This window comes from Martes martes (genome assembly GCF_963455335.1).
Source record: "Martes martes genome assembly, chromosome: 1".
NCBI lineage: Eukaryota > Metazoa > Chordata > Mammalia > Carnivora > Mustelidae > Martes > Martes martes.
The window spans coordinates 142598152-142619725 of NC_137888.1; positions in this window are offsets into that span (position 1 = coordinate 142598152).

Genomic DNA, 21574 nt, shown 5'->3' on the forward strand with positions numbered 1-21574 from the left:
CAGGTGTAAGAGACACCAAATTAGAAGATAAGCTCCCAAAAGATTTTCTTTTCTTTGACTATGTTTTGTTGATTTGTATATCCCCAGAGCCTAGTACACTGCCTGGCATAGAACAGACTCTCTAACTATCAAATGAGTAGATGAATGAATGAAGGTCCACAGAGACCTGAATACTCCTCTTGAGTTTTTTTCCCCCACCAAAGGATCCACTAAATTGATCATTTTGATTTGTCTGGAGTTTGCCACTCCCTATTTTGCTGTTCCCATACTTGGTTATTCCTCAAAATACAACATACCTTGAACTTCCCTGTATACCTCCTTTATTACTTTTATTTGCAAATGTTCTCTTTCACTGCACTTTCAAATCCTTCCCGACTTTCCACCTGTAACTCAAATTGGATTTCTTACAAAAGACCTCCCCAGGTACCACAACCCCTTCTCTAGACTCTTAAAATAATTAGTGCTTTTAGATTCACTGGACACTGTTAAGTGCTGTCTGTTCATTCCATTTGGTTGCTGTCCTGAGATCCTATTCAAACTTGATTGTGTTACTTACCTGTGTTTCTTGTCCCCCAGCCAGACTCTAAGCACCCAAAGGGCATGGGTTATATTGTTATTTATTTTATTTGCTTTAATGCTCCCTAGCACCTAGCATTATACAAAGCTCGAGAAATATTTGCTAATTTGTTTGTTTATCTAGTTGAGGAAATGATGCTCAGTGAGGTTGAAGAATGATGTTATGGGAACAGTGTGGGTCCACGCAACCAAACTGGGACACCAGTCATTGAACCTCTCTGGGCCTCAGTTTCCTCATTTACATAATTAACATTTATGCTAAAGTCTCTAATTTTTTCTCTATTTGTACCATTCTTTGTTTTGATGATCATAGCAACAATAGAGGAATTGGGCAAATGACATAATTGACCTAAATAGGTATAGTTTCTGCTGAGTTGATACACCAGGCTATGAGAACAACAAACAGGCATAAAACCGTTAACTTAAAATAAGTTCTAATCCTCATGGAAAATTTTAATGAGTTATTTTCCTTTCCCCTGTGCCCTGTGCCTTACCTGGAATATCTTCTTTCCTTCTACACTTTCCCAGTATTCAAAGGTACATTGAAGTTCCACCTCACAGAACCTTTCATGGTTTGTAACTTTATTTGTTTTTCACTTGTTCTTGTATTTTTCCCCTTCTGTCTACTAGCTTCATAAAAGAGGAACTGCACAGATCATCATTGTATCGGTACCTGATATATGATAGGCCCTCAATAAACATCTGTTAAATGAATTAATGATGTTAATGTGCTCTGAAAAAAAAGATTTTATTAGCACGTAAGGGCTGGAAACACTGCATACTCTACCATGCCTACTTGGGATGTCACAGTCCTTCATATAAGAAACCTGTTTAATTTTGTTACCCCAGGATTTGCCACATTTATTTCACTATAGACCTTCCCCCTCTTTTTATTTTGCTTGAATCATCTGTTTACTCAATAATCACACCCACATTAATAAACACAATACCTAACTGGTATTAAAGTCCCATGTGTCCAGGACTATTTCAAGCACCTTATATGTATGATCTTTAGAACAGTCCTAGTTTTACTATTTTTATTTGAGAATATCAGATGAGGAAACAGAGGCATGGAGAGTTAAAATGATTTCCTGTCACAGAGTTCTTGAGAAACCATTAATCAGATAGCTCAGTATAAAAAATGCTGGTCAAGGGGCACCTGGGTGGCTCAGTCAGTTATCTGCCTTGGGCTCAGGTCATGATCCCAGGGTCCTGGGATCGAGCCCCAAGTGGGACTCCCTGCTCGGCAGGGAGCCTGTTTCTCCCTTTCCCTCTGTCTGCTCCTCCCCCTGCTTGTGCTCTCTTTCTGTCAAATATATAAAATATTTAAAAAAAAAAAAAAAAAGGGCAGTCTAATGCCATTCACAAGTTCTGGTGTAAGACTGTCTTGCATTTGAGCCTAGAATGGAGTGGATTCTCGAATGGATTTCTGCTTTCTAAATGTGGGTCTAGAGGACTTCAGGGGAAGATGGTGGAGAGGAGGACCATAAGCTCACCTCATCCCATAGATACAACTAGAAAACACCCAGATTAGTGTAAAAAGCCCAGAAAATGACACTAAGACTAAGAAAAAGACACTAAGAAAAAGACAGTAAGACACTATACTTTCCACAGCTAGATATAGAGAAGAGGCCACATTGAAGAGGGCAGGAAAGGCAGAGACACAGTTGGTAGCAAAATGGAATGTGGTTATCTGTGGGAAGGAGGGATGCCCAGGAAGACGAGAGAAACAGATCCTCACACCAGGGAGCCCATGTGGGGAAAATAAATCCCCATAACACTTGGCTTTGAGAACTAGAGGGGCTGGTTAAAAACTAGAATTTTAAAAATCAGTGGGCTTGGCTCTGGAAGAAACAGAAGGGCAAGAGGAAATAGAGTCCTTACCCTTTAAGAAACAGCACAACAAACATCCCCATACAGATAAAGCATGTAAATGGCAGTTTGAAGAACACCTGGGGTATACAAAAGGGAGAACAATTTACTTATCTCAGAATTGTGTCCCAGATGGGTAGAGATCTTGGGAGAATCCTCTAGGAACAAAGGAGCTGGCAAGTTCTATATCCCTCTCCACCTTGCAGCATGTACACATGGCCATCTGCAGGAAACAGCACAGCTCCAAGACTCACTACCTAACTTGCTAACACTGCTGCTCCCCACCCCCATGCACATTGCAGATCCCCTCCCTCCAATATGATTTTGGCCCAAACCCATCCAGACTGGTACCTCAAGACTGTCAGTGTGTAAGCAGCCCCAACAGGGGCCAGCACCACTCCAAAGTGACTTCTGCCCTGGAAGGAGAGGAAGATAACCACACATACAAGTCACACTGTGGCCCCAGTGGGCCGGAGGCAGACAGCTGGTCTGAATTGCAGGCCCTACCCAACAATGAAAGCCTCTCAGGGAAAACACCCTGCAGTTTGGTGCTACTACATCTCTGGAAAATACAAGGTCTGACTCAACCCAAGCTCAAGTCGGCCACATATTGGCCCACTAACACCACAGGGAGCAAACACTGCTCACAACAGGCAGAGGGAACTACTGCATACAACTGGACTAAAGGAAAAAGTGGCTCACCAAAGATAGCAAGGTACACACAATGCTCATAAGAGACGTGCCTGAAATGCCAGGTTCTGGTGACTAGGTGACACTGTACTGCAGGGCACTAGGGGACCTCTTCTTTATAATGCTACTACTTTCAAGAGCAGGAGACATAGCTGACTTTCCTGACACATAGAAGCAGACACAGACAGTTACACAAAATGAAGAGACAGAGGAATATATTCCAAATGAAAGAATAGGACAAAAATCACAAGAGAGCTAAAAGGATGGAGATAAGAATATATGCCTGATACAGAACTTAAAGTAATGGTCATTGGGGCTCCTGGGGGGCTCAACTGGTTAAGTGTCTGCCTTCAGCTTATGCCATTGTTCCAGGGTCCTGGGGTTGGCCCTATATCAGGTTCCCTGCTCTGTGGGGATCCTGCTTCTCCCTCTCCCTCTGCCACTGTCCCCGGCTTTATGTTCTCTCTCTCAAATAAATGGATACAATCTTTAAAAAAATAAAATAGTGGTCATAAAGATACTCACTGGATTCAAGAAAAGAGTGGAGGACATCAGGGAGACCTTTACAAAAGAGATGAAAAAGAAATAATCAGAGATGAAAAACACAATAAATGAAATTTTAAAAATACACTAGATGGAATAAATAGACTAAAGAAAACAGAAGAACAAATCTGACCTGGAAGACAGAGTAATGGAAAATAATCATCAAACTGAGCAGGTGACATAAACAAAAAATTATGCATAATGAGAATAGACTTAGGGAACACAGTGACACCATCAAGCATTATAGAGATCCCAGGAGAAGAGAAGGAAAAGGGAGTACAAAATTTATTTGAAGAACTAATAGCTGAAAACTTCACTAATCTGGTGAAGGAAACAGAAATCCAGATCTAGGAGGTATAGAGATCCCCTAGCAAAATCAATCCAAGGAGGTCCACACCAAGGCATAAACTAATTAAAATGGTAAAAAGTAGTGATAAAGAAGGAATTTGGAAAGCAAAGAGAGTACAGAAAGCCATTGTATACAAGGGAAACCCCATAATATCAACTGATTTTTCAGCAGAAACTTTGCAGACCAGAAGGCAGTAACATGATATATTCAAAGTGCTGAAAGGAAAAAATCTGTAGCCAAAAATACTCTAGCCTGCAAGGCCATCATTCAGAATAGAAGCAGAGATAAAGAGTTTCCCAAATGCACAAAAGTTCTAAATCAGAACTATAAGGAATGTTAAAAGGGACTCATTAAGTGGAAAAGAAAGACCATAAGTAAGAGCAAGAAGAGTGAGAAGCACAAAAGCTGTGAAAATAAGTATTTCTGTAAAAACTCAGCAAAGGGATCCCCCACCCCTGAAAAAAGAAAGGTTGTGAAGTATGACACCATATACATTGTGGGGTGAAGAGTAAAGAATAGGTTCAAACGTAAGTGACCACCAACTTAACTTGGACTGCTCTATGCAGAAGATGTGATATACAAACTCAATGGTAACCACAAATCAAAAACCAGTAGTACCTACATAAAGGATAAAGAGAAAAGAATCTAATTAAGTATGTCAGTAAAGAAAGCCACATAATTGTGAGAGAAGAGAGCAAGGGAAGAAAGGAACAGAAAAGAACTACAAAAATATCTACAAAATAAGTAACATAAAGGCAATAAAATCATACCTATCAATAATTACTTTGAATGTAAATGGACTAAAGGCTCCAGTCAAAAGACATAGGGTAATGGAAAGGATAAAAAGCAAGACCTATCTATATGCTGCCTACAAGAGACTCATTTCAGACTTAAAGACACATGCAGATCAGAAGCAAATGTTTGGGAAAGACTTTATCATGCAAATGGAGGAGAAAAGAAAGCCAGGGTAGCAATACTTATATCAGACAAAATATAAGAGACAGAGACTGACACTATGTAATCATCAAGGGAACAATCTAACAGTAAGATATAAAAATTGTAAATATGTATGCACCCACTATGGGAGCACCCAAATACATAAAGGAGTTAATAACAAACATGAACAAAGTAATCAATAGTAATACAATAGTAATAGGGGCCTTTAATACCCCAATTATATCGATGGACAGATCATTCAAACAGAAAATCAATGACAACAGTTTCTTTGGCACACTGGGTCAGATGGATTTAACAGGTATATTCAGAACATTCCATCCTAAAACAACAGAATACACAGTCTTTTCAAGTGCATACAGAACATTCTCTAGAATAGATCATGTATTAGGCCACAAAACAAGTCTCCACAATTTTTTAAAAAATTGAAGTCATGGGGCGCCTGGGTGGCTCAGTGGATTAAGCCTCTGCCTTCGGCTCGGGTCATGATCCCAGGGCCCTGGGATCGAGCCCCGCATCGGGCTCTCTGCTTAGCGGGGAGCCTGCTTCTCCCTCTCTCTCTGCCTGCCTCTCTGCCTACTTGATCTCTCTCTCTATCAAATAAATAAATTAAAAAAAAAAATTGAAGTCATACCATGCATCTTCTCTGACCACAATGCTATGAAACTGTATATCAAGCACAAGAGAAAATCTGGAAAGAGCACAAAAACATGGCAAGTAAATAACATGTTACTAAACAATGAATGGGTCAACCAGGAAGTCAAAGAAGAAAGTAAAAAACAAACAAACAAACAAAACAAAACAAAAAACCAAACATATGGAAACAAATGAAAATGAAAACACAGTGGTTTCAAATCTTTGGGATGCAGCAAAATTTGTTCTAAGGGCAAAGATCTAGTGATACAGGCCTACCTCAGGACACAGGAAAAATCTCAAATAAATAAACAACCTAACCTTATACTTCAGGTAGCTAGAAACAGAACAACAAACAAAACTCCAAACCAGTAAAAGGCAGGAAATAAGATAAAAGCAGATATAAATGAAATAGAAATTAAAACAAAAACAAAAATGAAAAAAAAAGCCAAAACCAAATCAAAACAAAACACAATAGAACAGATCAATGAAACCAGGAGCTGGTTCTTTGAAAAAAAACAATAAAATTGATAATCCTTTAGCCAGACTCATCCAAAAAAAAGAGGAGATTCAAGTAAACAAAATCAGAAATGCAAGAGAAATATCAAGTGATGCTATAGGAATACAAAGGATTGTAAGAGAATATTATGAAAAATCATATGCCAGCAAATTGGACAAGAAGAATTATATGCCAGCAAACTGGACTAGAAGAAATGGAAAAATTCCTAGAAACATATAACCTCCCAAAACTGAACCAAGAAGAAATAGAAAATTTGAACAGACTGATTACCAGCAATGAAATTAAATCAATACTCAGAAAACTTCCAAAAACCGAAGTCCAGGACCAAATGGCTTCATAGGTGAATTCTACCAAACATTTAAAAGAGACTTAATAGATATTTTTCTCAATCTATTCCAAAAAATAGAAGGGGAAGGAAACCTTCCAAATTCCTTTTACGAGGCCAGCAGTACCCTGATGCTAAAACCAGATAAGACACTTCCAAAAAAGGAAACTACAGGCCAATACTTCTGATGAACATAGACACAAAAATCTTCAACAAAATATTAGCAAGCCAACTCCAATAATACATTAAAAAAATCATTTACTATAGTTAAGTGGGATTTATTTCTGGGATGCAGAGGAGGTTCAACATTTTAAAATCAATCAACATGATGCATCACATCAATAAGAGAAAGGATAAAAACCATATAATCATTTCAGTCAATGCAGAAAAAGAAACTGACAAAGTACAACATCCATTCATGATAAAAACCTTCACCAAGGAGATTTAGAGGGAACATACCTCAACATAATAAAGGCCATATATTGAAAAACCCATAGCTAACATCATATTCAATGGCGAAAAACAAAGCTTTTCTTTTAAGATTAGGAACAAGACAAGGATAGCCACTCTTAACACTTTCATTCAACATAGTACTAGAAGTCCTAGCCATAGCAATCAGATAAGAGAAAGGAATAAAATACATCTGAATTGGTAACGGTGAAGTAAAATCATCACTCTCGGTGGATGACATCTTACTATCTATAGAAAACCCTAAATACTTCATTAAAAACTACTAGAACTAGTAAATGAATTGAGTAAAGTTGCAGGATACAAAATCAATGTACAAAGAGTCTGTTGCATTTCTATACACTAATAACGAAGCAGCAGAAAGTAAAATTAAGTAAATGATCCCATTTACAATTGCACAAACAATAATAACATATCTAGGAATAAACTGAACCAAGGAAGTGAAAGACGTATACTCTGAAAACTGTAAGAGAGTGATGAAAGAAATTGACAATGGCAGAAAGAAATGGAAGGATATTCCCTGCTCATGGATTGGAAGAACAAATATTATTAAAATGTTCATACTACTCAAAGCATTTTACAGATTGGTGGTTTTGTTTACCTTGAAAGTTCCAACAGCAGTGCATTAGTTAATGCAGGACATATAACAAACAGCCTTAAAATTCTGTAACACTAGTCAATAAAATTTATGTCTCATTCATAAAAAAGAAAACCCAGGTGGGTTTTCTTGATGGGGCAGCTACGTTCCAAGCTGTGATTCAGGTCCTCCACTGCATTCTCTGCCTTGAGCACAAAGACAAGAGAAGAGCAAGCAAATTAGAAAATAATTATAAGCACAACACTTTTTTATTGCCAAGTTTGTTTGGTGCACCTCCCAGGTACCTTTATTCAGGCCACAAAGGAAACAGTATGTTTACAAGTTTACAGCGATGCTGCATGTTCCCAGCTAATAGAGCTTGCTGAGATTTACAGCCAGACTGATGGTCCATCCGATGTGTGCTCAGGTAAAGTGGGTTAATGATGACCTTGAACGGGTGCAGAATTTGAACCTTTCAAAGCTTTCCTTCCTTGATTTTATAGATGATGGAGCCCATTCCTACCCAAATCTCTTGATAAACTTATGTAGAATAGGGCTTTGTGGGGACACAAACATTTTTTAAAGGCTTTGAAACGTCTTGGTGTAGGATTCCCAGCACATGCTGCAGGGACCTGCCTGGTCAATGACTCAGAAAGGTCACCAAGTGCCACATTGCCTAGTTTTTTGTTTGTTTGTTTTGTTTTGTTTTTGTTTTTAAGATTTTCTTTATTTGAGAGGGAGAGAGCGAGCCAGAGTGAGAGCATGAGTGGAGGGGAGGGGCAGAGGGAGAAGCAGACTCCCCACTAAGGAGGAATGCCGATGAGGGTCTCAATCCCAGGACCCTGGGATCATGACCTGGGCCAAAGGCAGATGCTTAACACAGGCGCCCTGTCATACTGCCCTAGTTCTTAAAGCACTGACCCTGGATGAAGGCTCAGGAACCCCATGCACTTTCTGGTTATATTTAGGTAATTGAAAGTCCAGTAGTCAAAATGTCATCATTTGTAATTAGCAAAGTTGAGAACATGATTTGAAGTTAATTAGTTTTCCCATCTAGAACTTGAGCCTGTGGCAGGTGGTTTACAGTAGGAGAGGGTGAATATAGTCATTAAAACTTCACTATTTCTCATCTCCCCTACTTCTCACTATTGTGTAGACATTTTAGAAAAAAACTTTTATTATGTTCAGTATGATGTTCATGAATTTTCACAAAGTAAAACACAATGTAAAAAATCATGTAATGCAGGTTCTTTGTGTTTTGCCCATTATGAAATGTTTTATTTCTTTTTTTCTCTCTCTTTTTCTCTCAATACTCTAAATGTTTCCCGCCACTCTTTTCTTGCTTGCATGGTTTCTGAGAAGTAGGATGCAATTCTTATCTTTGTTCCTCTATAGAAAATGTGTTTTTCTCTCTTGCTTCTTTCAGGATTTTTTTTTTCTTTGATTTCCTATAGTTTGAAGATGATATTCCTGGGTGTACATTTTTTTGACATTTACTCTCCTTGGTGTTCTCTGAACTTCCTGGACCTGTGGTTAGGTGTCTGACATTAATTTGGGGGAAATTCTCAGTGATTATTATTTCACATTTTCTTCTGTTCCTTTCTTCTCCTTTTGGTATTCTCATTATGTGTACGTTATACCTTTTGTAGTTGTCCACAGTCCCTAGAATTCTGTTCTCTATTTTTCGTCTTTGTTCTCTTTGCTTTTTAGTTTTTGAGGTTTCTATTGCTATATCCTCTAGCTCACTGATTCTTTCCTCAGCCATGTCCAGTCTATATAAACTTATGAAATTCTTCACTTCTCTTACAGTTTTTTTAATCATTTTTTTTTTATCCCTAGCGTTTCTTTTTGGTTCTTTATTAGTATTTTTATCTCTCACATTGTCCATCTGTTTCTTCATGCTGTCTACTTTATCCATTAAAGCTCTTAGCATATTAATCATAGTTGTTTCAAATACCCAGTCTGATGATTCCAATGTCCCTGCCATATCTGGTGCATATCTGGTTTAACAGGCATCCTGATGCTTACTTTGGCTCTTCAAACTATATTTTTGCCTCTTGGTATGCCTTTTAGTTTTTTCTTGATAATCAGACATGGGTACTGGGTAAAAGCAACTCCAGTGAACAGGCTTTTACGATGTGGTGGTGGGGTGTGGGAGCTTTCTATAGTCCTGTGATTAGGTCTGTCGCTTAGGGATCCTGTGTATCTCGACAGTGATCTTCACAAGAGTTTCTCAGTATTTTCCTCCCCATTTAGGTGGGACAGGATGACACCAGTGGACTAGAGTTGGGTATTTTCTTTCCCCCAGGCAAGTTAAGCTCTGATAATACCCAAGCAGGTAAGGTTCTAGTTAACTAGTTCTCCCTGAGGACAGGCCTTGTTAAGAAGAACCGAGTGCTCTGGCTTATTTCCAAATGGTTTCTTATTCTCTTTCCCTGCAGGAAGCCTGAGGGGATTGATTTTTTTTTTCCCCCCAGATATTTACTATGGGAATCTGGTTGAGCTCCTGGAGGTAAATCTTACAATGTTGTGGATCTTCCCTCTGTCTGAGTCCCTCTGGAGTTTTTTACTCTGAGAATTGTCTACACTGAGCCTCCAGGAATTAATTCATCAATTACAGTTCAAATTCTCTTACCAGCCAACACTGGTTCTTGTTGCAATTTCTTCAGGAGTCTCTGCTCTGGGAAACTGTGATGATCTATGTTCACCCATCTCTCCAGTCCTGGGGGCATTCATGGGGGCAGTCTTTTGTCTTTCCCTCTCTTATGGATCCAAGGAGAGTTGTTGGGACAGAGTGGTGACTTCCAAGCTCCTTAAACCTTTCTCACCTTCATTATGATGTGTATCTTAACTGGTTACAGAATTCTAACTTGTATTAATTTCAGTAATTATATTTTTTTTAAATTCTAGAATTTTCCCTTAATTTTCCACAGATTCAAGTTCACTGGTGAAATTCTCATCTTGATTCATTTTTCTTGAATATATAGTCTGTGTCTGGTAGCTCACATATCTGGATCACTCATGAAACAGATCACCCAGGTCTGTTTCAGTTAATTCTTTTTCTTTTGTGTGTCTTTATATGCTTGGTAATTCTGACCTGAATGCCACACATTTTGTTAACAAATATTACAGTCTATGGATGCTGTTATATTTTCCCATAAAGGATTTTGTTTATTTTCTGGCCAAATGATCAGAGCTGATTTGAGGCTGAGTTTCCAGTCCTTGTAAGATCTGGTCCATTTTCACTTTGTTCTGACTCTGGAGTGTGATTCCCCCAAGACTCTGCACTAAAGTGGACCCTAAACTTCTGATTTTATCCCCCAATGTGTCATACCAAAGGATCTGCTTAGTGCAGAGAAAGACAGTTATCATAGGGTTTCACTCATATGTGGAACATAAGGGATAGAACTGAGGACCACAGGGGAAGGGAGGGAAAACTGAAGGGGAGGAAATCAGAGAGGGAGACTAACTGGGAGAGACTCTGAAATTCAGGAAACAAACTGAGGGTTACAGAAAGGAGGTCATGGGGGTGGGGTAGCTGGGTGATGGATATTAAAGAGGGCACTTGTTGGGATGAGCACTGGGTGTTATATGTAACTAATGAATCATTGAACACTACATGAAAAACTAATGATGTAATATACAGTGGCTAACTGAATATAATTAAAAAAAAAAAGTCTGCTTAGCTTTTCGGTTTCTCAGTAGCTGCTTTCTGCTCTGGCTCTCCAAATTTGGCCACTTTGTCATACTCTCTGATAAATGGTTAGATTGATAAAAGTATTACAGAAAGTCATGCCCACCTCAGTGATCTGTTTCTGGTTGGTAGCATCATGGTCTCTTTTAAGTTCCATCTCCCTTAATACCTGCTACATATTCTAACATCCTTGATGGCCTCAAAGTGATGTTTTTAGTTTATATTTTGTTTTGCTTTGTTTTCCATTCCATGTAATTTTTCTAGTTGTTCTCAGTTGAAGGATTGGTCTGTCAGGGCTGACACATTAGATCTAGGGGTCTAGAAGCATAGGTTTTAGAGACCAGATCTAGACATGGTATACATCATATTCTTTCAGATTCCGTTGGTCAGAAGAGATTTCATGGCCTCTCTTATACAAACTGGGCTACCAAATGTCATCTTCCTCTGTGCTGGGGAAGAAAATAAAGCAGTGTAGTGATGCTATAACATATATTTCTGCAGTAGGCAACGACTTAAGGATTTGTTATATACTTTGGAGATTTCAATGTGATCTTTATGCATTTTCAGCCCAATTATAAGTTAATACTTAAAAGATAGGGAAAGGGGCCATAGAATAATCTGTATGTAATTTTTAGAAAATCAGTATTTATTAAATTCCTTTTTTGTTCAGAGTACTGTGCCTGGCACATTCCCATCTGTCCCATTCTTGAATACTCTCATGGATCCTGCAAAGTACGTGTTATTATTTTCCACATTTTTTTTAATATGGTATGTGTGAGACTGAAGTGGTTATTTAATTTGTGCTTTGTGATGTGGAGTAAAGACTGATTAATTCATTCCATAAGATGATTTTTCCTTTTTATTGTTGCAAGTCACTGCTATTACATCTAGATGCAAGATAATGCAGTAATTGAAACCAAGAGCTCTGGAGCTAGGCTGCTGGGTTTCACTCCCGTCTCTACCACTTCCTGATTGGTTCAACCAGCAGACAATTTACTTCATTTCCCTTGCCTCAGTTTCCTGCTCTGTAAAATAGAGATAATAATAGATTGTTGTATTGAATAAATTAATTTGGAAAGAGCCTAGAAAGTGCCTATTACATAATAAACACTCAATAATTATTAACTATTAACATTATGTAGAAGCAGATGATTTCATTGCTATTTTTATTACCAATTTACATAATGCATTGTAGCTTTGTAAGAGCTGCCCTAGAATCCAAGTACTGTGAGTTCAGGGAGTTTGTCCCTCAGTAGGAAGTATAATACTTGGCATCAAGGAAAGACACAGGTTATTGAGTTTCAAATCATAAAAGGAGAAAGGTTTGGCTGCCTTTTTTCATCTGTCCTTGTCATTTCCAGGCAATAGTGTTTATCATATAGTTTTTCCCTCTTTAATTTGCCTCCACCTTTTTTTTTTTTTTCAAAGAACCTATTTTCCCCAGTGTTAAAATCCTATATAGCTCTGAATATATCAGTTATCAACTTATCTCTCTTGAATTGGAGATTACTGCACGGCATGATGTTAAAGTGTTGGGAGGAGCACATGTAATTTGGTCGAGGTAGTAGATACCTACTTGCTAACATGATGTAAAATGTATGCATTTACACTGTCACAAAACAACTTGTACTGTGACTTGTTTCACAGTATCTGTACTCAATACTGTGTACTTTTGACAGTTCTTTCCTGTTTCTGACAGATTTTTTTTCCTTTTTAGAAGTAAGGAAGGCACACATTTCTGTACTTATTTTCACTTTTGCTTTGCTTATGGTAGCATCTCTCTCTTATCATACAAAATATAGTTATCTGTCATTCAGTATTTACCAAGCCCTCAGTGCATCTCTACATACACTTCCCTGCCAGGGTCTGACGATTGGAAGACAACATGCAGGCAGAAAGAAGAGGATCACATCTTAAATTGTTGGAAATGTGTTAACCTATTGCAAATGTGTGTTGGAAATAAGTGAGGTCTTGTTATTACTGTTAATATCTGGCATAGTAGTTTCTTAGGGCTGTTATAATGAATTACCATAAACTGAACGGCTTTGAACACAAAAAAATGATCCCCCCTCAGTTTTAAATGCCTCAAGTCCAACATCAAAGTGTCATTGGGTTTGGTTTCTTCTGGAAGCTCTGGGAGAATCTGTTCCCTACCTCTCATGGTTTCTGCAGGCTGTAGACAGTCTTTTGCATTGCTTGGCTATGACACATGATGCTAACCTTTGCCTTTGTCTTCACATCAACTTCACTGTTTCTCCTCTTCTGTTAGTATCTTCTCCTCTCATAAAGGCATTCGTCATTACATTTAAGTCCTGCTCAGGGGTCAGGATGATCTCATATCGAGAGGCTTAATTTAATTATATGTTCAAAGACTGTTTTTTTTTTTTTTTTTTTTCACACATGTGGTTACATTCACAGGTTCTGCATAGACATATCTTTCATGGGACCATCATTCAATCTACTATCTTGGGTATGTGTCATTTTTCCTTGTATTTTCTCCTGTTTCCAGTTCATAGAACTCTCCCTCGAGGACAGGGAACATATTTTGTGTCTTTTGGGTTCCTGACAGACTGGTCAAACTCTCTGCCCAGTAAAGTCCTCTCAATGTATTGGGATGTATATGTATCTTAATGTATTTTGAGAGCTGTTAAAGGAATGGGTGGTACGCATGCATACAGAGGATAGAAACGATCTTATGACATTTAATGACACAGAGCTTAGTGCTAAGACTGATGAACAGGAAAATAGAGTGTGTTTTATGAGTGATAAATTCTGATATGGCTAAGTGCATATAGAAAGTCATCTTATGCTTGTCTAGGGGGCGCTAGAAAGGCTTCCTGTGGAAGGAAGCATAGCTAATGAATTTTGAAGGACTGAACAAGAAATGAACTGTGAGAAAAATGAGGATGAGTATTCTAGACACAGAGAACAACACACACAGAGAATTCTAGTGTGAAGCTTCTGGAACCATCTGGAAGATATGGCACCTGAGGTAGAGGTATGACTCATCAGAACAGAGGGTAAATGGCAAGAGGTAACACTGGGGTTTCATGATGGCTGCATCATGAAGGATCTTATATGCTCTAACAGAGTTTGTATTTATTCGTGAAAATAAGAACATCATTGACATGGTGGCTGAGATATCTACAGAATAACTTCACAAAATGGTGGCCGTTGGGAAAGAGATTGAGCATTAGTGAGACCAGAGGCAGGTTGGTCCCTTTTACATTGCCAAAACAATCTGGGTATAAATGATGGAGTGATGGTTGCCTCAGTTATGACAGTCTAGGCAGAGAGTGGAGGTATGGCATTTGAGCTTTATTAAAATGATGTAGCACTGTTGGGGCATAGTAGTCAATTGGAGTTAGGCCATATGGAAAAGAGAGGGGTCAAGGATGGTCTTCAAATGTCTAGTTTATTTGACTCTAATAGATAAGTAATGGTATCATTCATGACAACTGAGGACAGAGAAGGAGGGCATTGAAACTTTCTGTGGCTCATTTCCCTCATCTGTACAATGACTAAGCAAACCCTATGTTCCCTACCTCACAGCATTATTAGCAGCAAATAAGGTAAAACATTTTAAAAATTATCAAGCAAGCTCCCCAATTTTTCTTTATGATTGGTTTACATTTAACCAAAATTTATAATTCAAACAAAGTAAAAAATGATAAAGAAGTATATATAATCAAATGAGGGCAAAAGTGTATTTTTAAAAATAGAAGACACTTCTCTTTTGGAGATGGCAAGAAATATGTATCTACAGTCCAGATTCCCCTTTCCCTCTCTCTCTCTTTTTTTTTTTTGTTTTAGAGATTTTATTTATTTGACAGAGATCACAAGTAGGCAGCGAGGCAGGCAGAGAGAGAGAGGAAGGGAAGCAGGCTCCCTGCTGAGCAAAGAGCCCGATGCAGGGCTCGATCCCAGGACCCTGAGATCATGACCTGAGCCGAAGACAGAGGCTTTAACCCACTGAGCCACCCAGGTGCCCCCCCTTTCCCTCTCTTTGCTTTTCTATCCTGCACTGTGATTTCATCATGCCAGAGACTGAAGAAAATAAAAAATATATATCCACAGCTATTCTCTAATGCCCGTTTTTCTCAAACTCACACTCTGCAGCTTTCCACTGAAGGTTTCCTGGTACCTTTCAATTTCACCAAGTGACCATCCCATCTCCACCCTGGCGCAGGCGTGGCCCTATTGCCCTCGATATGTGTGTGTGTACGTGCTTGTACACACACACACACACACACACACACACACACACAGAGTTTGAGCTCAATAATCCTCAGTTAAGATCTTGGGCATCATATCAGTGTTCTCATCTACAAAATGGGTGTAATGTTTATCCGTCTCCCAAGACTGATGACCAAATGAAATTAAATACACATAATGTTTAAATTGCTACTTACTATACTTGGCAAAAAAGTAACCACTCACTAAAGAGTACTTTATTATCACTAGGTTGCAATATAAACCCTGTAGACAGATCTACCTTGCCCTTCAAAATCCTTCCTGCTCCCCAACTTTACAAATTACTGGAGACCCTGATGGGCTTTGATCTCTGCATTTGGACTTACGCATCACAGATCACTTATTTCCCCTACTCTACTCCACCCCTGTCTTTTTGAATTTCGGTAACTCTTAGGGTCTGTTTCATAACATTTAATACTAAGTGATTGAACTGTCTGCTTTATGTTCACTTTATCTTTTTCTTTTGTTTTGTTTTATTTGAGTATAGTTGACATATATTGTTACATTAGTTTCCAGTATACAATTTAGTGATTTGACAAGTTTATACGTTATGCCATGTTCGCCACAAGTGTGGCTGCCCTCTGTCCTGTTACATGGCTATTACTTCTGTCTTTTTAAAGTAGACCCAGAATTCTTCTGGTAGATGTACCTAGTACAGTGTGGGGCACCCAGAAGGTACAACATATTGGGAGGGTTTGAGAATCAACATATCCTTTTGATCTTCACAGTCCTCAACATCTCGCAGTTCTCAACATCTCAACATCAGTTCTTGTTGAAGTTCTTACTATCTAGTCCTCTCTCTGTGTATTAAAATCTAACCTTCATGCTTTAAAGAAAGATAATGGGGGGGGGGGACAGACAAGGTGAGAGATACCACTTTTTAAAACTTCGATCTCAAATTGGGGGAGAATGTTGGTATTAGAACATTTTGATCTTCTTGGATTTATTTATTTTTTCATCCTCTGACAATTCAAAAATTGCGATAATAATTGCATTGTTCTCTAAATGCCCTAGTTAGAACCAGGGCCAAGATTATTTCATCCTACTATTAGGAAAGAGCTATAGGAAGGAACCCATAAAACATCCTTGTTTTCTTGATAAGAATACAGATCACCTCACAGCTAGAGGAAAAGCAGCCTCTGGCAGTGGAAGTATTGGCCAGACTTGCACCGAATAGTTTCCGCAAAATGCCTAGGGCAACATAGAATGGTGGCACTGAGAGGTTGCTTGAGAAGGAGGGGTATTTATGTGACAACTCTTTAATTTTATTTTGCAATTCTATTCATGGAATCTAAAGGTTATATAACAGAAGGAAAAGACTCAGGCAACCTTTTGAGTGCAAGCTATGGTCTGTTTCATAAAAGCAAATTTACTTACCCTCTTCAAGCTCAGTTCTCTTCTCTGTGAAATGGGAATGAATACATTTTCTTCCAAAGAGAATACTTAATATCTTTCCAAGTAGGTATTTGGAGAATAATAATAATCATACAACAATCTGTCTCTGAGGTATTTGAGCACTGTAAGCTACTTATAAATGTTTTGGCAATTCTTCCAGCTTCCTCTCAAAGTGGAATTTAAAAAAAAAATTAAAACATGACTATCATGTCAAAGACTTATTTAACTCATTAACCAAAGAAGCAGCAGGAATTTGAAAAGCTAAGTATATACAGGCTCTGAAAGAATTACTGCTGGAATAAGATTGCTAAATTTAAATATAAAATTTGTTCACTTCCTACAGGGCAATAAAACTGGTAAAATGGTAAAAATATAAATAACAAAAATCGTAACTCTTGGCATTACCATTTCTACTGTTCAAATATCATGTGTATATTTATCAAAGATTAAAGTTAACATTCAACTTCAAAGATTATGAATTCTAATCAACGGTAAATAGTCAAACAAAGATACCTTCTTCTAGAAAATTAAGTCACCCTGGGGAAGACCTATTAGACAATATTCTTATGACTTCCAAAGGACATACAGTTATTATTTTACCTTATTCCCATGTTTTGAAAGTTTATTTTAATATTATCTCTTTGCTTTCAGTTTTTTGTTTCATTCTCTTTCCTTAATGTTACACTCAATTCTTCCATTTTGTATTTTGTTTTCTTCTCTCTGACCCTGTAAGTCTCCATGTCTCTAATTCTCTTTTCCATCAGTCATTTATTGCCAAATTATATCCTCAGATATTTTCCTTTTTGCTCCCTCATGAAGCCATGATTTGAGTCTGCTTTAGTTCTTATGCTAAAACCTGACTTAAACCTAATTGGCAATGCACAAGTATTAGCTTCCTTTTTGTATTAGAGATAGATGGTGTTTGCTATTCCACTTCTAGTATCTCAGTATGGTATAAGGAGAACAAATCTCAAACAGCATTCTTTCATACATCTGAAGTCTAAAGTAAGCAAGCACAAAGTTCTATAAACTCAATGAACTCTTCATTCTCTGTCCTTTGTCTACTCCCAAATCACCTTGTATGAAAATTTCACTTAAGGCAAAAGTATAATATTTTATGGCATGAATTTTCTAACTGTTTTTCTTTTTATAATCAAATGATTAAGCACTTTCTAAACTAGTATCCCAGGACCAAGTAGAAATTAAACTTAGGGAGCCATTACTCCCTAAGTAAGGAAGGGATCCTAGATTTTTAAAAATTTTCTGTTCATGTAAAAGTAGGACTGTATCAGCTGTATTCTATCCTGCCCTTGTATCTGTAACACCATCATTTTTACTGATGAAAGTCCATGTCTAGTGTCCATTATGCTTATTAATAAGCCATTGATTTCACCAATGAAAATCTATTTTTTTATTTTTAAAAAAGATTTTATTTATTTATTTGTCAGAGAGAGAGAGAGAGAGAAAACACAAGCAGGGAAGCGGCAGACAGAGAGAGAAGCAGGCTCCCTGCTGAGCAAGGAGCCTGATGCAGGACTTGATCCCATGACCCTGGGATTGTGACCTGAGCTGAAGGCAGATGCTTAACCAACTGAGCCACCCAGGTGTCCCTGAAAAATCAATTTATAACATTCATAATGCTAATTAACACATTTATCTGTTGATCAGACACAGAGCTAGCTGAAGCCTTATGGACACCATCTCTGGTATATTGTCTTCTGAATAAGTGTCCACTAACCACCCCTAGAATATGGTCAAATAGGGAAATTATGCTTTGGGGCCTAGAGGCATCACATTCATTGACATTACATGATCTAGGTTGGAAGTAGTTTAAAATAAAATATAGTCTACATCATAGCCTGGACTTGGCCTGTTTCTAAATGGAGTTATCACAGCCCACGCGTCTTTGTGGAAGGCAGGGATGACATGGTACTTGCTACCGTGCAAGTTTTCTGTCTGTAGAGTCTAGAAGCTGGGACAATGGTAACGCTTCTTTGGAAATATAGGTCCCATTTACCAAACGGGCCACAGGAAATTGAATAGGAAGGCACGGAATCTGAACTTTCCCCTGGAGGGTTGGGATATCCCCCAGGAGGAGACCCCATCACCCATTGGCCACTGGGAAAATATGAGAAAGTAAAGCATTCTGACTTAGTTTAAAGAAAGAATATCTTTTTACATTGTTCATTTCTTTTGGGCACTAGTGTCTGTTAGAGCTAACCTGAAAAACAAAGACTAAAAGCTACTCTGGTTTAAATTCTATTGTAATTGTGTCAGGTTTTATATTATGATAAAATCTTAGCCTCCTTACAAGGAGGTTAAATCCCTTGTTGATTCAGAGTGAATTTAGTTTCTCCAAGGATGAGCAGGATGAGACAAAAACATGACCCATTTTTTTTTTTTTCCTCCTCAGAGTCCAAATTCTTGCTTGGTTTTTTCTTCTCCCCTCTACCTCAGGAAGGTTTCTCCCAGCCAGCAGTGCAGATGCATGCTCTTGTTGCTCGGGGAGTGGAAAGATTCATGGCTTCTTCCAACACATAAGGCCCCGGATTATTTTAGGCAAGAACAACCTGGAGTGATTCATTGGGCAGTGCACATGTCGTGCCCCGGCCAGAGCTGTTACCTACTTATGACAATATAATTTCATTTGCTTTTAGAGAGGCACTTTATGCCCTGTCTGTCAGACTAACTCAGAAATATGTCCACCAGGCAAGATCTTTACCCTCCCTAGCGATCTACGCTGCATACGCTGCATAGAGCCGAGTGGCATAGAATAGAACTGGCAGTTGATCTAGATTCTTCTTTGTAGAGGTGAGAGGGTTGCAGCAGTTGCTGAAACTCCCCCAATTTGTGGGTATGAAATTACTCAATCCATGCCACACCATGATCTGCAGGCAAGGATTTATACTACCTACATTTGGAAACACAACTGAAATGATTATGTAAATAAATGTTCTAGTGTTAGAATCAGTTTTTGCCACATGAATGGTGGTGTACAGTGTCTGTTTTTTTGTGTGCTAACCTTAACCAGTGTTTCACCTTACTTTATTCCACATTTTTTCTCTTCATATGTATTTTCTAAGTCTTTAAAAATTTTTAATGTAATTTTTAGAGATTTTACACATGTAAGTGATTTTGAAGCAAACATAATGAACCCTGATGGATGACCCTTCCACTCCTATCAGATCATGATATTTTCCCAAGTCTTGCCGATTTCTTTCTTTTGCCTTCCTTTCTAGAAAGAACCATTATCATGAATGTGATATTTTTTTATTCCCATGCATGTTTCCATATTTTAATACATACTTTGATACCATAATTGAGAAATAGTTTTGCTATGCAGGCTTTAAAATTTTATAACTACTATGTAGTTTTCTTTTGTATGATTTTGTCATAATTTATTTATCTATTTTCTTAGGTTGTCCCCAGATTTTCACTATTACAAGCAATGCTGCAAAGAACATTCTTAACCATGTTTCCATGTGTAAGGGTTCTCTAGAGGATCAGACTACAATGGAATTGCTAAGTTTTTGGATATGAATATCTTCAACTTTATCAAATATTGCTGAATTGCTCTCCAAAGAGAAATGTTGGAGTTCTTTATATATTCTGGGTACTAAAGTATTGTTGGTTATATGCACAGCAAATATATTTTCCTGTCTGTGGCTTCTCTTTTCCTTTTTTTCATAGTGAGTTTTAAAAGTAATTTTAATTTTAATGTATTCAAAGGTATGGGTTTTTTTTAATGTTTTGTGCACTTTGTATCTTGTTCTAAAGATTTTTTCATCATACATGGTCATGAAGATGTCACCTGCTCCCTCATCCCCTGGTTCCTAGTTTATGTGAGAACAGTTCATGCCCTATGTTATGTGAGCACTGGTTTAATCCATGCTAATGTAGATGCAAGAGTTAGCATCCCTTGATATTCTCAAATGCATTAGTAAGCAAGGTGGATTTTATAGTATTGACAAAGGAGGAGTTCATATCCACTCCCCATTAGAGAAACCAACCCTCCTGTTAGCTCTTTCTGTTCTCTCTCTTTGTTAAATCGTGACCTTACCAGCACTTTCTCTACCAGAATTTGTCCTGCTTTCCTTTCCTTTTGGGGAGCAAAAATAACCCTTCTCTTTGCTTCATGAAAAACTCCACCTGTTTTGCCATAAATTGTGGGTAACTGTTGACTTAAAAATTAACAAGCAACAAGAATATAAAAGTGTCATCCTAGTCATAGTGGGTCTCTCAAGTTCTCACAATCACTCATTTATTTAATTATGCTTTATTAAGCATCAACTAAGTGTCAAGTGTTATACAAGATACTGAGTGAAGAAACAATGTCCCAGATGGAAAAGATGAAGGAGGGCAATTTCAGAAGGCTTCTCTGAGGAGGGGACATTTAAAGTGAGGTGAGAAGAATAAGGACCTAGCCATTTCAAGGTGGGGGGAGATGTTCAACAAAAAGTTGCATGACAAATGCAAAAGCTAATTGCAATGAAAAAGAGCTTGATGCATTGTGGAAACCTGAAAGGATGACAGTTATACCTAGAAGGCAGACTTGAAGGAGGAAAATGATATAGAATGTGGATAGAGAGCATTGGGGTGACATTATTTCTTGCCTTTTAGGCTTTCCTAAAGAGAGGCTAATGATTTAATTTGGGATTTTAAAATATAGCACTGGCTATATTTAGTAGATAGACTGGCAGTACCTAAGAGCAGAAGGAGACCAT